At 40.6% G+C, this 14,458-nt stretch overlaps 1 protein-coding gene across 26 annotated transcripts in view; it reads left to right on the forward strand.

The window, feature by feature from the left end:
* The window catches only part of ANK2 (ankyrin 2), a 698,346-nt gene that overhangs the window by 112,310 nt on the left and 571,578 nt on the right, over positions 1-14,458 (forward strand). The window lies entirely within an intron of this gene.

The raw sequence follows: 14,458 nt of genomic DNA on the forward strand, positions 1-14,458 counted from the left end.
TTTCTCCAGTATTCCCTGGAGAATATCTATCATAGTAGTAGATATATAGTAGTAGTTATCTATATAGCATCTATAGTAGCCTGAATAATGGTCTTCAAAGGTATCAGGTCCTAATTCCAGGAACCCTTAAATGTTACCTGATTTGGAAAAGGGTCTTCACAAATGTGATTAAGGATCTTGATATGGCAAGATTATACTGGATTATCCAGATGGGCCCTAAAAGCCTACTTTATAAGCGATAGGCAAATGCCTTTATAGGAGGCAGGCAGAAGGGCAGATTGACACAAGCACAGAAGAGAAGGCTAGGGAAAGGAGGAGTAGATCGTGATTTGAAAAACGGAAGCCTTGAAGACTGGAGTAATGGGTGCGGCCACAAGTCAAAGAATGTTGGCTGCCACCAGAAGCTGGAAGAGGCAAGGAGCAGATTCTCCCTCTAGAGCTTCTGGAGGGAGCACAGTCCTGTCGACATCTTGATCTCAACCCTGTGAAACTGATTTCAGAATTTCTACTTGCAGAATTGTGAGAGAATAAATATCTCGAATATTGCATGGAACATACTTATACTAAACAATATATTATTGTTTATCTAAATTCAAATTCAACAAGGCAGGCCTCTTGTATTTTATTTGGTAACCATATATAGAGACTATGTCTTAATCTCTGTGTTGTTTAGCATGTTTGATCAGTGGATGTTTGTTGAATAAATAAATAAAATGACAATTTTGCAAAGAGTTAAAAAGTATTTTTAATATTGAAATTTCCAAATAGTATAATAGACAGAGAATAGTATATTGAAGCCCCTTATAACCAAATAGTATAATAGAGAGAATAGTATAATGAAGCCCCTTATATACATTGCAGCTTTTATAATCATTGACATATGACCAATCTCACAGGTTTGTTTTTTTTTTTTTTTTTTTTTTTTTTTTTTTTTTTTTTTTTTTTTTTGAGATGGAGTCTCGCTCTGTTGCCTGGGCTGGAGTGCAGTGGCATGATCTCGGCTCACTGCAGCCTCCACCTCCTGGGTTCATGCCATTCTTCTGCCTCAGCCTCCCGAGTAGCTGGGACTACAGTCACCTGCCACCACGCCCAGCTAATTGTTTTGTATTTTTAGTAGAGACGGGGTTTCACCGTGTTAGCTAGGATGGTCTCGATCTCCTGACCTTGTGATCCGCCCACCTCGGCCTCCCAAAGTGCTGGGATTACAGGCATGAGCCACCGTGCCCAGCCAATCTCACAGTTTTTAAAACAATACTTTATTCAAGAGAAGCAGCTCTGATGGTATAGTTGTTTGATTTTCTATGAGCATATGTATGAGTGTATGAAGGGACAGGGCTATGGTGGCATTAGCACTGCATTTCAAGATGCTACCTCCTTCAACAAAAATTGAGGAAATCAAGAGTGATGAGCATTTGCATATAGATAACATGAGAACAAAACACAATGTAACTCATTGAGGGAGCTTGTTATAGAATGCCAGAAGATATCGAGGACATGGATGATATTTTCTAAATATAAATTGTAACATGTGAGGTGGGAGGATTGCTTGAAGCCAAGAATTCAAGACCCATATAGAGGACATGGATGATATTTTCCAAATATAAATGCAAATATAAATTGGAATATGTGAGGCAGGAGATTGTTTGAGGCCAGGAGTTCAAGATTCATCTGGGTAACACAACAAGACCCTGTCTCTACAAAAACAACAAACAAAAAACTAGCCAGGCATGGTGGCACACGCACCTGTAATACTAGATACTCTGGAGGCCGAGGCGGGAGAATTGCTTGAGCCCAGGAATTCAAGGCTGTCGTGAGCCATGATTGTGCCACTGCACTCTAGCCTGGCTGATGAATTGTGACCCCTTCTCAAAAAAAAAAAAAAAAAAAAATTGCAACCTGGACACAAAAATCGTGCCTCACAGAATGGTGAAGAACCAATCAGAACGGTTAATCAGAACTTTATTCTGAACACCCAGGAAGAATAGGTTGGAGATGTAGCAGTGACTAGCACTGAGGAAGGGTGTGACCAGATCATCCCTGAATGCGAAGTAGCCACGGAAAGGAGGGCTGGGCTGAGTCAGACCACTGTTTGTAGGAAAATTAGGCCTCAAAAAGTCAAATGAAAGACACATATAATTGCATCATGAGGATGTTGAAAGACAAGCAGGTTCCAGAGAAATGGGAAATTTTTTTAAAAAACGAAATTTTACAACTAAGCTTCATACATTTTTATGAAATGAGAGGAAACCAGAAGGCATTTGTGGCAGTTGTTATTGGTTGCCTACCTTTGTACCAGGTAACATGAACCAAAATGGGCCAGGCCAACAAGTCAGTCAACATATCATTTTTGGTGCTCACTATGCACCAGGCACTGATCTAGGCACTGTCGTAAATAAGCTAGACAAGGGTTCATTTCTTCAAGAGCCAATGTTCCTGGGGTGGTGTAAAACAAGGGTGTAGGGACTGTGATAAAGTAAATAGGCATGCAGATTTTTTTTTTTTTTTTTTTTTTTGAGACAGAGTCTCACTCTGTTGCCCAGGCTGGAGTGCAATGGTGCAATCTCAGCTCACTGCAACCTCTGCCTCCCAGGTTCAAGCGATTCTCCTGCCTCAGCCTCCTGAGTAGCTGGGATTACAGGCATGTGCCACCATGCCTGGCTAATTTTTGTATTTTTAGTAGAGATGGGGTTTCACCATGTTGGTCAGGCTGATCTCGAACTCCTGACTCTGATCCACCTGCCTTGGCCTCCCAAAGTGCTGGTATTACAGGCGTGAGCCACTGTGCCTGGCCACATGCAGATTTTTGTATCTTCATTTTTAAATTTTTAAGCTTTTAATTATTATGGGTACAAAATAGTTGTCTATATTTATGGAGTAGATGTGATATTTTGATACAGGCATACAATGTGTAATAATCACATCAGAGTAACCAGGTTATTCATTACCACAAGCATTCATCATTTCTTTGTGTTAGAAACATTCCAACATTCCTCTCTTTTAGTTATTTAAAAATATACCATAAATTATTGTTGATTATAGTAACCCTATTATGTTATCAAAACTAGATCTTATTTATTCTCTCTAAATATATTTTTGCACCCATTAACCATCGCCACATTTCCCCCCCTCACACTACCCTTCCTAGCCTCTGGTAACGATCACTCTATTCTCCATTTAATTGTTTTAATTTTTACCTCCCACATATGAATGAGAACATGTGAAATTTGTCTTTCTGTGCCTGGTTCATTTTACTTAACATAACGTTCTCCAGTTCCATCCATGTTGTTGCAAATGACAGCATTTCATTCTTCTTAGGCTGGAATACCACTCCACTGTGTGTATATATACTACATTTTCTTTATCCATTCATCCACTGATGAATACTTAGGTTGATTCCAAATCTTGGCTATTGTGAACAGTGCTGTAATAAACATGGGAGTGCAGATATCTCTTCAATATACTGATTTCAGGCCAGGTGTGGTGCCCATGCCTGTAATCCCAGCGCTTTGGGAGGCTGAGGCAGGAGGATTGCTTGATCCCAGGAGTTTGAGACCAGCCTGGGAAACATGGCAAGACCCGGTCTCTACAAAAAAATAAAAAAAATAGCTAGGCATGGTGGTGCATGCCTGTAGTCCCAGCTACCTGCGGATGCTGAGGTGGGAGGATTACTTGGGCCCAGGGAGGCTGAGGCTGCAGTGAGCTGTGATGACGCCACTGTACTCCAGCCTAGGTGACAGAGTGAGACCTTGTTTCAAAAAAGAAAAAAATGAAAAAATATATATACTGATTTCCTTTCTTCTGGATGTATACTTAGCAGTGAGGTTGCTGGGTCTTATGGCAGTTCCATTTTTAGTCTTTTGAGGAATCCTCTTTTCTTTGTTTAAGAGTGTGCTGGGAAAACAAAATGAGTCTTCAGGGGAATAATGTGGGTCTTGGGTGGCCCGTTTCCAACTCTCTTCTATCGGATAAAGCTGGTGTTTATTAGCATGGCTTCCAAGGCCCTCTCTGATGGAGCTCTCTTTTGACTACCTCTGCATCCTCATGTCCTGCTGCTCCATACATCTCCATTAAGCAGGGTAGAGCTGTTTCTAGTCTGTAGGCACACTGTGCTGTGCTGCAACTCTGTTCCTGTCATTCTTTCGTAGGGGACTTCCTGTCTCCTATCACGGTTGCTATTAAAATATCTGAAACTCTGGCCGGGCGCGGTGGCTCACGCCTGTAATCCCAGCACTTTGGGAGGCCGAGGCGGGCGGATCACGAGGTCAGGAGATCGAGACCATCCTGGCTAACACGGTGAAACCCCGTCTCTACTAAAAATACAAAAAATTAGCCGGGCAAGGTGGCAGGCGCCTGTAGTCCCAGGTACTCGGGAGGCTGAGGCAGGAGAATGGCGTGAACCCCGGGGGGCGGAGCCTGCAGTGAGCCGAGATCGCGCCACTGCACTCCAGCCTGAGTGAAAGAGCGAGACTCCGTCTCAAAAAAAAAAAAAAAAAATCTGAAACTCATTAAGTGTCAGTTGAATTGAACTGAATATGACTTCATATTGTTTTTAAGGAACTAAAAATCTGCTTGAGGAGACAAACATGTATGCAGATACCTTCACGGAAGTGCATTTAAGTCTCATAATGAGTTCACAGTTTCAGATGGTAAGGAAGAATATGGCAGAACACTGAAAATGGGCAGAACAGTTATTATTCTTTGAGGAGGGCTGGAGAATGGCAAAGGTTCTGGATGATGGTGAATTTTATTCATGTTTTTAGAAAGGGGGTAAAATTTGGATTTTGATGTATACTTAGGTTTCATATTAGTCCTCAGCAACATTTAGACTGAATTTTAAAATAGGTGGTTTGTGAGTACTCAGATTAGGGAGAAATAATCAGTAGGAATAAGTTTGGGTTTACAAAGAGAAAACGAGATCAAAGAAACCTTGGTCTTTTCTTTGATAGGTCTTCTAGTTAATAAAGAAATGCTGAAAATCCACTATTTCAACCTGGCCTTGGGCAATTCCCCAGAAACAGCCTTTGGTTGCTTTGTTATAGGACTTGGCCCTTTGCTTTTTGTCAGACTGTGGGTGAGACCAAAAAAAGACATGTTTACTAAATTTGCAGATGACTAAGTTTTAATGCTTTGAAAAATAGAATTGGGATTTATAATTGGGCTGAAATGATAAACCAATATTGAAAAGATGAAATCTCATTAGGATTTATATAACCATATATATATAAATAATTCAGCATTCATGTGCTTATGTTCAAGAAAATGAAGGTCTATTTTAAGAACAGTCAGTGAGAAAGTTCTAGTGATTTTAGTTGACTGCAAGCGCAATGTGAGCCAATAGTGAAGAGTACTGCCAAGACATGGGGATACAAATCTACACTGCATTAATAACAGCTGAGTGTCCAGAGTAAGGGAAATAGTCATCCCACTTCTTTGTGATTCTCAGACCACACACATTTGGAGCCTGAGTCCTTAGATCTGGGTTCCCTATTTCAAGAGGAAATATTGACAAAGTGGAGCATATCCGGAAGTGGGTGAGCAGGATGATGAAGACAGCAAAAATCATGTCAAATAGGAAATGGCTGAATAAAGTGGGAGCGTAATTACTCTCTCCCATTATGTGAAAGAAGGAGTAATCAAATATTATGTCACTCCAGAGAGCAGAACTAAAACCAGTGTGGCTGGAGAATTTAAAGAAAGCAAATTATGATACAATACAAAGAAGAAATACAAACTTCAGCTCTTAAAATTTAAGTGGGATTAAGTATTAGTTGTCAGTATTGTAGGGATGATAATTCTTCCCAATTCAATTTTAATGAAAACTCAATAGAAAACAAGAAGACAGAAACACCTGCGATATTTTTGTGGGGCTGGGGGCAAATTCCAAAAATCACCTAGAAAAATAAATAGACAATAATGACTTTGAAAATTAGAAAGAGAAGGTTGGTTCATCACTAGGCTATAATGATTAAATGAAAATGACACTGGTACAGACAAATCAATGGAATAGTTATTTCAGAGATAGACTCTGATATATCAATAACTTAATAGAAAACAAAAGAGGTATAACAACTGGGGACATACAGACTATTTATTTATTTATTTATTGAGACAAATTCTTTCTGTGTTGCCCAGACTGGAATAAAGTGGTGCAATCTCAGCTCACTGCAACCTCTGCACCGCCACCCGCCCCCCCCGGATTCAAGTGATTCTCCTGCATCAGCCTCCCGAGTAGCTGGGATTACAGGCGTGTGCCACCACACCTGGCTAATTTTTTTATTTTTAGTAGAGACGGCGTTTCACCACGTTTGCCAGGCTGGTCTTGAACTCTTGAACTCAGGTGATCCACCCACCTCAGCCTCCCAAAGTGCTAGGATTACAGGCGTGAGCCACTGCGCCTGGCCCAGAGAAACTATTTAATAAATTTTCTAGGACAATTCATTTGGTAACTGGGGAAAGACAAAACACTTCAAAAAAACTTCCTGGTAGTTCAAATTAAATGTTAAATGGTTAGAAATAAATAAATAAGGGCCGGGTGCGGTGGCTCACGCCTGTAATCCCAGCACTTTGGGAGGCCGAGACGGATGGATCACGAGGTCAGGAGATCGAGACCATTCTGGCTAACACGGTGAAACCCTGTCTCTACTAAATATACAAAAAATTAGCTGGGCATGGTGGCAGGTGCCTGTAGTCCCAGCTACTCTGGAGGCTGTGGAGGAGAATGGTGTGAACCTGGCAGGCAGAGGTTGCAGTGAGCCGAGATCGCGCCACTGCACTCCAGCCTGGGTGACAGAGCAAGACTCCGTCTCAAAAAATAAATAAATAAATAAATAAAAATAAATAAAACCAGGCCAGGCGCGGTGGCTCACGCCTGTAATCCTAGCACTTTAGGAGGCTGAGGCGGACAGATAGCATGAGCCCAGGAGTTCGAGACCAGTCTGGGCAATATGGTGAAACCCCATCTCTACTAAGAATACAACAACTGAGGTGGGAGGATCTCCTGAGCCTGGGAAAGTCAAGGCTGCAGTAAGCCATAATCACGCAACTTGCACTCCAGCCTGGGTGAGAGTGAGAGCTCATTTCAAAAAATAAACCAAAAACACAAAAATTAGAAAAATTAGAATCGAGTATTAGAAAATCCCTGCATTTGGGGAGAAATGTTCTGTTTTATTACATTTTACTGTAAAACATTTCAAATATTAAAATAAATAGAGAGGTAGTATAACAAATACCTGTATATTTCTTATCTAGGTTTGCCAATTGCTAACATGTTGTCATATTTACTTTATTTTTTAAAGCATTTGGAGGTAAATTATAATGTTGCTTTACCATTATGTTCTTTAGTATCTCTAAAATAAAGATATTTTAATTTTTTGTATATATATATATATATATATATATATTTTTTTATATTGTAGAAATGGGGTTTCACCATGTTGGCCAGGCTGATCTCGAACTCCTGACCTCAGGTGATCCACCTGCCTTGGCCTCCCAAAGTGCTAGGATTATAGGTGTGAACCACTGTGCCTGGCCAAATAAAGATATTTTTCTTAGCTAAGCACAATACTTTTATCATGATCACAGCTACAAAATTAAATAATTCTCTGCTATCTTCTGATACCCAGTATACATCCAGATTTCCTCTGTTGGCCCCAGTGTGTTTTCAGCCAAGTTGCTGAAATCAGGATCCAGTCAATGACCTGCATGATTCTTAATATGTGGTGAGCTATGGCTTATATTTCTCTGTTAGTTGAGAAAAGTTCTGTTTCCTTCTCGCTTATTTTATTTTATTTTATTTTATTTTATTTTATTTTATTTTATTTTTTATTTTATTTTATTTTATTTTATTTTATTTTATTTTATTTTATTTTATTTGAGATGGAGTCTCACTTTGTCACCCAGGCTGGAGTGCAATGGTGGGATCTCAGCTCACAGCAACCTCCGCCTCCCAGGTTTAAGCAATTCTCCTGCCTCAACCTCCTGAGTAGCTGGGATTACAGGCACCCGCCACCATGCTCGGCTAATTTTTGTATTTTTAGTAGAGACGAGGTTTCACCATGTTGGCCAGGCTGGTCTCGAACTCCTGACCTCAGATGATCCACCCCCTCGACCTCCCAAAGTGCTGGGATTACAGGTGTGAGTCACCATGCACAGCCCCTTCCTGCTTTTTTGTTGTTGTTTTGTTACATTTCTCGCTGAAGAGACTGGATCAATTTTCTTTTTTCTTTTTTCTTTCTTTCTTTCTTTTTTTTCTTTTTTTTGAGACGGAGTCTCGCTCTGTCGCCCAGGCTGGAGTGCAGTGGCGCGATCTCGGCTTACTGCAAGCTCCGCCTCCTGGGTTCATGCCATTCTCTTGCCTCAGCCTCCCTAGTAGCTGGGCCTACAGGCGCCCGCCACCACGCCTGGCTAATTTTTTGTACTTTTAGTAGAAACAGGGTTTCACCGTGTTAGCCAGGATGGTCTCAATCTCCTGACCTCGTAATCCACCCGCCTTGGCCTCCCAAAGTGCTGGGATTACAGGCGTGAGCCACCACGCCCGGCCACGAGACTGGATCAATTTTCTGGTAGAATTCCACCTTCTGGATTTATATGATTGTTTCCTTCTGGTTTCATTTAAATTTTAGGTAACTCTCTGCTGTATTTCCTGGAGACTGGAAATTTTGATCTAAAGTTGTTACTGATGTCAGGTAAAACATTTTTGTCAAGTGTATTTCATGGGTGATGCTGTGAACATTATATCCTGTCATATCAAGAGTTGTACCATACTTAGTTGTGTTACTTTTTATGATACTAAGATCGATCTTTAGATTAATGGTAAATGGGAAAATTACTAGATCTCTCTATTATAAAGTTATGATTTTCCCCCCTTGAGACAAGTAAATATTCTGTGTGTTAAGAACTCAGCAGCAGATTAGTATCCAGTGCCTTTATCAACCTTACACTCAGTGCTGTTGGCACCCATTGCTGACTCTTGTCTGAACCAGTTACTCCATTACAAGTTGCAAAATGGTGATTTTTCCAATTGTTAGTGTTTTTGCTTTCATTAACTAAGATTCTTCTAATAGAGTTTGCCTTATTAATTAGAGCTATGTGTTACTCTGGCCGGGCGTGGTGGCTCACGCCTGTAATCCCAGCACTTTGGGAGGCCGAGATGGGCGATCACGCGGTCAGGAGATCGAGACCATCCCGGCTAACACGGTGAAACCCCGTCTCTACTAAAAATACAAAAAATTAGCTGGGCGTAGTGGCGGGCACCTGTAGTCCCAGCTACTCAGGAAGCTGAGGCAGGAGAATGGCGTGAACCCAGGAGGCGGAGCTTGCAGTGAGCCGAGATTGCGCCACTGCACTCCAGCCTGGACGACAGAGCAAGACTCCATCTCAAAAAAAAAAAAAAAAAAAAGAAAGAACTATGTGTTACTCCAAAATAGAGTTCCATTTGGAAAAGAAAGAATCCATACTTAACTCTCTCTCAACTAATTTTTGTGTAAGGAATTGGTATAATAGTTACCTCAATGAGGGGCAAATGTCTTTTCATTCTGGGTTGAGTATCGTTAGGACTTTTATATATTCAAGTGTGTCAATCAATTATAGTATTCTTTATGATGCTGTGATAGATTGTATTTACCAAAGCAGGATACACCAATGTATTCAGTCTCACATGGTCTTCCTATAATGTGATATTGACACATCTCCATTGCTTCTGCCTGGCACTCTCTTGGGACACATGCTTTTAGTGAAATCCAACCACCCTGAAGCCACCATGTTAAAAGACCATAAGGAAAACAACATAAGAGGTACACAGAGATGATTAAGGAGCCCTAATTATTCCATTCCTCAATGTTCCAGTTCAGGCACCAGACATGTGAGTGAATGAACCCTCAGAAGATTTCATTCTCCAGCTTTTGAGGTGCTCAAATGATACTAAGTGGAGTAGAAACCAGCTAACCCTCTGAATCCTTCCCAGACTACAGATTTGTGAGAAAAATAAATGTTTTAAGCTAAGTTTGGCATGACTTTTTACATAGCCACAGTAACTAGAAAAGATGCTTTGGTGAAGTTGGCCTTTGGGGGCTTCTCCACGTTGATTCCTGTCCTTTGACATGACCCCACTTCTCTTCAGTAATTTCCTTGCTTTCTGATATAAGACAATGTGCTAAGCTCATCTTACACATTCTCTGCCTCCTATTTAAAATCAGCCTTTTCCCCAAAGAGCCCTGGTTCTTTTTAGTGAGGAATGGTATTTAGAGTTTAAAATCTGGTCATTGGCTGGGCGCGGTGGCTCACACCTGTAATCTCAGCACTTTGGGAGCCTGATGTGGGTGGATCACAAGGTCAGGAGTTCGAGACCAGCCTGGGCCAACATAGTGAAACCATATCTCTACTAAAAATAAAAAAATTAGCTGGGCATGGTGACGTGCGCCTGTAGTCCCAGCTACTTGGGAGGCTGAGGCAGGAGAATCGCTTGAACCCGGGAGGTAGAGGTTGTGGTGAGCCAAGACTGTGCCACTGCACTCCAGCCTGGGCAACAGAGTGAGACTCTGCCTAAAAAAAAAAATAAAAATCTGGTCATTATGGAAACTTTCAATGGAACAAAAACAATGGAAAAATTACAAATGATGACAATAAAACACTTCAACATGTTTCCCAAAAGCAGAATTTAAAGGCAAACAGTGAAGCTCAACAGAATAGACAAGAAACATATTAAAAATTCAGTAAAAATAAAAATCAATGTGGACAAGCAATTCTTAAAAGACAGAACGCTGATGAATAGTAATCATTGAATCATTTTCGACTTTCTATACTATTTTTCCTTTACCAAATTATATTTATTTATTTATTTATTTTTTGAGACAGGGTCTCACTCTGCCACCAAGGCTGGAGTGCAGTGGCGTGATCCTGGCTCACTGCAGCCTCAACCTCCCAGGCTCAACCCATTCTCCTGCCTCGGCCTCCTGAGTAGCTGGGACCACAGGTGTGCACCACCATGCCCAGCTAATTTTTCTATTTTTCATAGAGACAGAGTCTTGCCATGTTGCCTAGGCTGGTCTCAAACTCAAGCTGTCTACCCATCTTGGCCTCCCAAAGTGTTAGGATTACAGGCATGAGCCACTGCACCCAGCTAGATTTCCCTTAAAAGAAATAGGCCTCAATGCTGACAAGAATGCAGTATGAGTGACTCGTCCAGGTTAGAAGGTCAACTCTGCTTTCTGTGGTGATTTAGTGGCCCAGTTTTCTTCTGTTCATTTGCTCTGCCATTCCCCGTTAAAGCTGTGTGGTTAAAGTGAGGTCACAGGCAAATCTGTGTTCTAGCTTGCATAAAGGAAACAAAAGAAGTTTAGGGCAAGCAATGTTCTTTGAGGCAAGAAAGGAGAAATTCTGCTCAGAAGGCCACACTGAGTTGCAAGGGAGCTTGGGAGCTGTAGTCTTTGGGCAGGCAGTTATATATCTTACCTAAACACTATTACTTTGAAATAAGATTGCATCCTTTAATTCAATAGTTCGTTTTCTTATAGTCTTTCCTAAGGAAATAAATGAGTTTCAGAAAACAAGTGTTAATTACCTAATGGACAATAACTCAGCCAACGAGAGAAATATTCAGTATGTTATTTACTGGAGAAGGAAGCTACTTGAGAAGCATCTATATAGTTTTATTAAAGGGTGTTAGAGGCCATGATGAGGAGTTAAATGAGGTGGAAAATGACTGGAGAGTGTTTTTTTGTTTTTTTGTTTTTTTGTTTTTTTGGGTTTTTTTTGAGACAAGGTATTACTCTGTTACCCAGTCTGGAGTGCAGTGGCATGATTGTGGCTCATTGTAGCCTCAACCTCCCTGGGCTCAGGGGATCCTCCCACCTCAGCCTCCTGAGTAGCTGGGACTACAGGTGTGTGACACCACTCCAGGCTAATTTTTAAATTTTTTGTAGGGACGGGGTTTCGCCATGTTGCTCAGGCTGAGAGAGTTTTAAGTAAGAGAGAGAACATTCTGCTTGCTCTATGGAGGACAAATGGAAGCTGTTGCTGTAGTCCAGGACACAAGTGATGATGGTATCCTGTGCTAGAGTTTAGGAGTAGTGACAATCTTTTGTATATTAAACCTTTGTTAACTCTATAGATTTTGGAAGGAATAGTTTGTTGGTGAGGCCGCATTTCGCACTTCACTTAGCTCATAATATAAGAAATGGTGGCAAAAGATCACTGTATGGGGGGTGTTGGTAGGTACCTGAACAGTGCTATTTTTAAATTGCCAGTTAATTTTAGCTAGAGAGATCAGCAAAATTCCAGGAAACTAAATACAAAAAGACACTTTTTTTTTTTTTTTTTTTTTATGATGGAGTCTCAAAGTCTACTATTTTTAGTAGAGATGGGGTTTCACCATGTAGGCTGACCAGGCTGGTCTTGAACTCCTGACCTCAAATGATCTGCCCACCTCGGCCTCCCAAAGTGCTGAGATTGCAGGTGTAAGCCACCACCACTGGTGAGAATTCACTTTCTTTGTCTACTTTAGCTGCATTACTTTGTATGTATTTGATTTATCAACTATATTTCAGATATTTGTGTGGAAACAGCATATCCCTAACAAGATTATAAACCCATTGAATATCATGCACTTTGGTATCATTTTCAGAGACTTGAACATAATAGGTGTTCAATTAAATAGTGAGTGTAATAGAATTAACTCTATGATATTGTGATATATAAACAAACACATACATTAATATTCATCCCTAGTTTCTGACACAGAGCTCATAAAACCTTGGTAATTTCCTAGATAATGAGGAGAGATTAGCATAATTTGCTATTCCTAAGGCCCTTTCAACCAAACGTGAGTTTATGCTAATGAGGTGACTCTTGGTGGGGGCAGGGGCCTGCCCTAGATAGCTTCAGGATAGGAGCTCTTTGCCAGAGAAACCAACTTTGTGATGAGAGGATTTAAACTTTCAGATCCACCACACCTCCATAGAAGGGGGGGGCTGAAGATTGAGTCAGTCTCCAATGGCCAATGATTTAATCAACCATAGCTCTGTAATGGGACCTCCATAAAAACAAACCATTAACAATAGGATTCAGAGAGCTTCTGAGTTGGTGAATGTATCCACATGTTGGGACCACATCAAACACCACGGGGACAGGAGCTCCTGCACTCTGGACACTTGGAGACCTCACCTTACATGCCTTTTCATCTGGCTGTTCATTTGTGTACTTTATAATATTCTTTGTAACAAACTGGTAATAATAAGTAAAGTGTTTCCCTAAGTTCTGTGAGCTGTTATAACAAATTATCAAACCTAAGGAGGGTGTCAGTCATGGGAACCCCCAATTTGTAGCCAAGCTGGACGAAAGTGTAGGTAACCTGGGTACCCACTACTTGTGATTTTTATTTGAAGTCGGGGAGAGTCTTGTGGGACTGAGTCCTTAACCTGTGGTGTCTGCGTTAACTCTGGGTAGTCAGTGTCAGAATTGAATTAAATTGTAGGGCACTCAGTTGGTGTCTGCAGAAAATTGGGAAATTTCTTGATGTGAAAAACACACATATCTGGTGTCAGAGATGTTCTGTTTCAGTAGAAACAGTAGTAGACTTGAACGGTTTTACTCATTATATAGCTTATTTCCAATGGAGAACAAACGAAACAAGTGCTCGTGGAATCTCATATTGAATTCCACAGTCACAATCCTGGTCATCTCAGGGGAAAATATCACACACTTGGTACAAAGCAAATAGATGAGTTAAATATTATATATTAAATGACAAATTTATTATGATATTAGTAATTATATAATTATTAGATTGAATTATTTCCATAAAAAAGAACATGCGAATACTATTATATTGATTACAATATCAAATAATGATATTATAGCCTTAATTAACATATAAGAAAATGGCACAATTCACTTTAAATATAAGGGACAAAGACAAAATAATGAAAACCAAGGGTTTGCATATTTTGTGATTATTTTATAGGAAACAGCTAATTATTAAACTAAGGAAAACTAAAATTATATATTTATTTTTCTACTTAAGAAGTGTCTTGGCTGGGCACGGTGGCTCATGCCTGTAATCCCAGCACTTTGGGAAGCCGAGGCAGGTGGATCACCTGAAGTCAGAAGTTCGAGACCAGCCTGGCCAACATGGTGAAACCCTGTCTCTACTAAAAATACAAAAATTGGCCAGGTGTGGTGGCACATGCCTGTAATCCCAGCTACTTGGGAGGCTGAGGCAGGATAATCACTTGAACCCGGGAGGGGGAAGTTGCAGTGAGCCAAGATTGTGCCACTGCAGTTCAGCCTGGGGGACAGAGCAAGACGGTGTCTAAAAAAACAAAAAAAAGTGAATTCTCCTCTCTGCTAGGGGAGCATTATATTTTTTGTAATTTTAGAATTACATCATTTCTGGTCACAGCTGTCTAAGCGGGCTATGATTTTGCTTCATAAAGTCTTATTGATTTTGATTATTCTTACCTTA

Source organism: Hylobates moloch, unplaced genomic scaffold (genome assembly GCF_009828535.3).
Source record: "Hylobates moloch isolate HMO894 unplaced genomic scaffold, HMol_V3 SCAFFOLD_3, whole genome shotgun sequence".
Lineage (NCBI taxonomy): Eukaryota > Metazoa > Chordata > Mammalia > Primates > Hylobatidae > Hylobates > Hylobates moloch.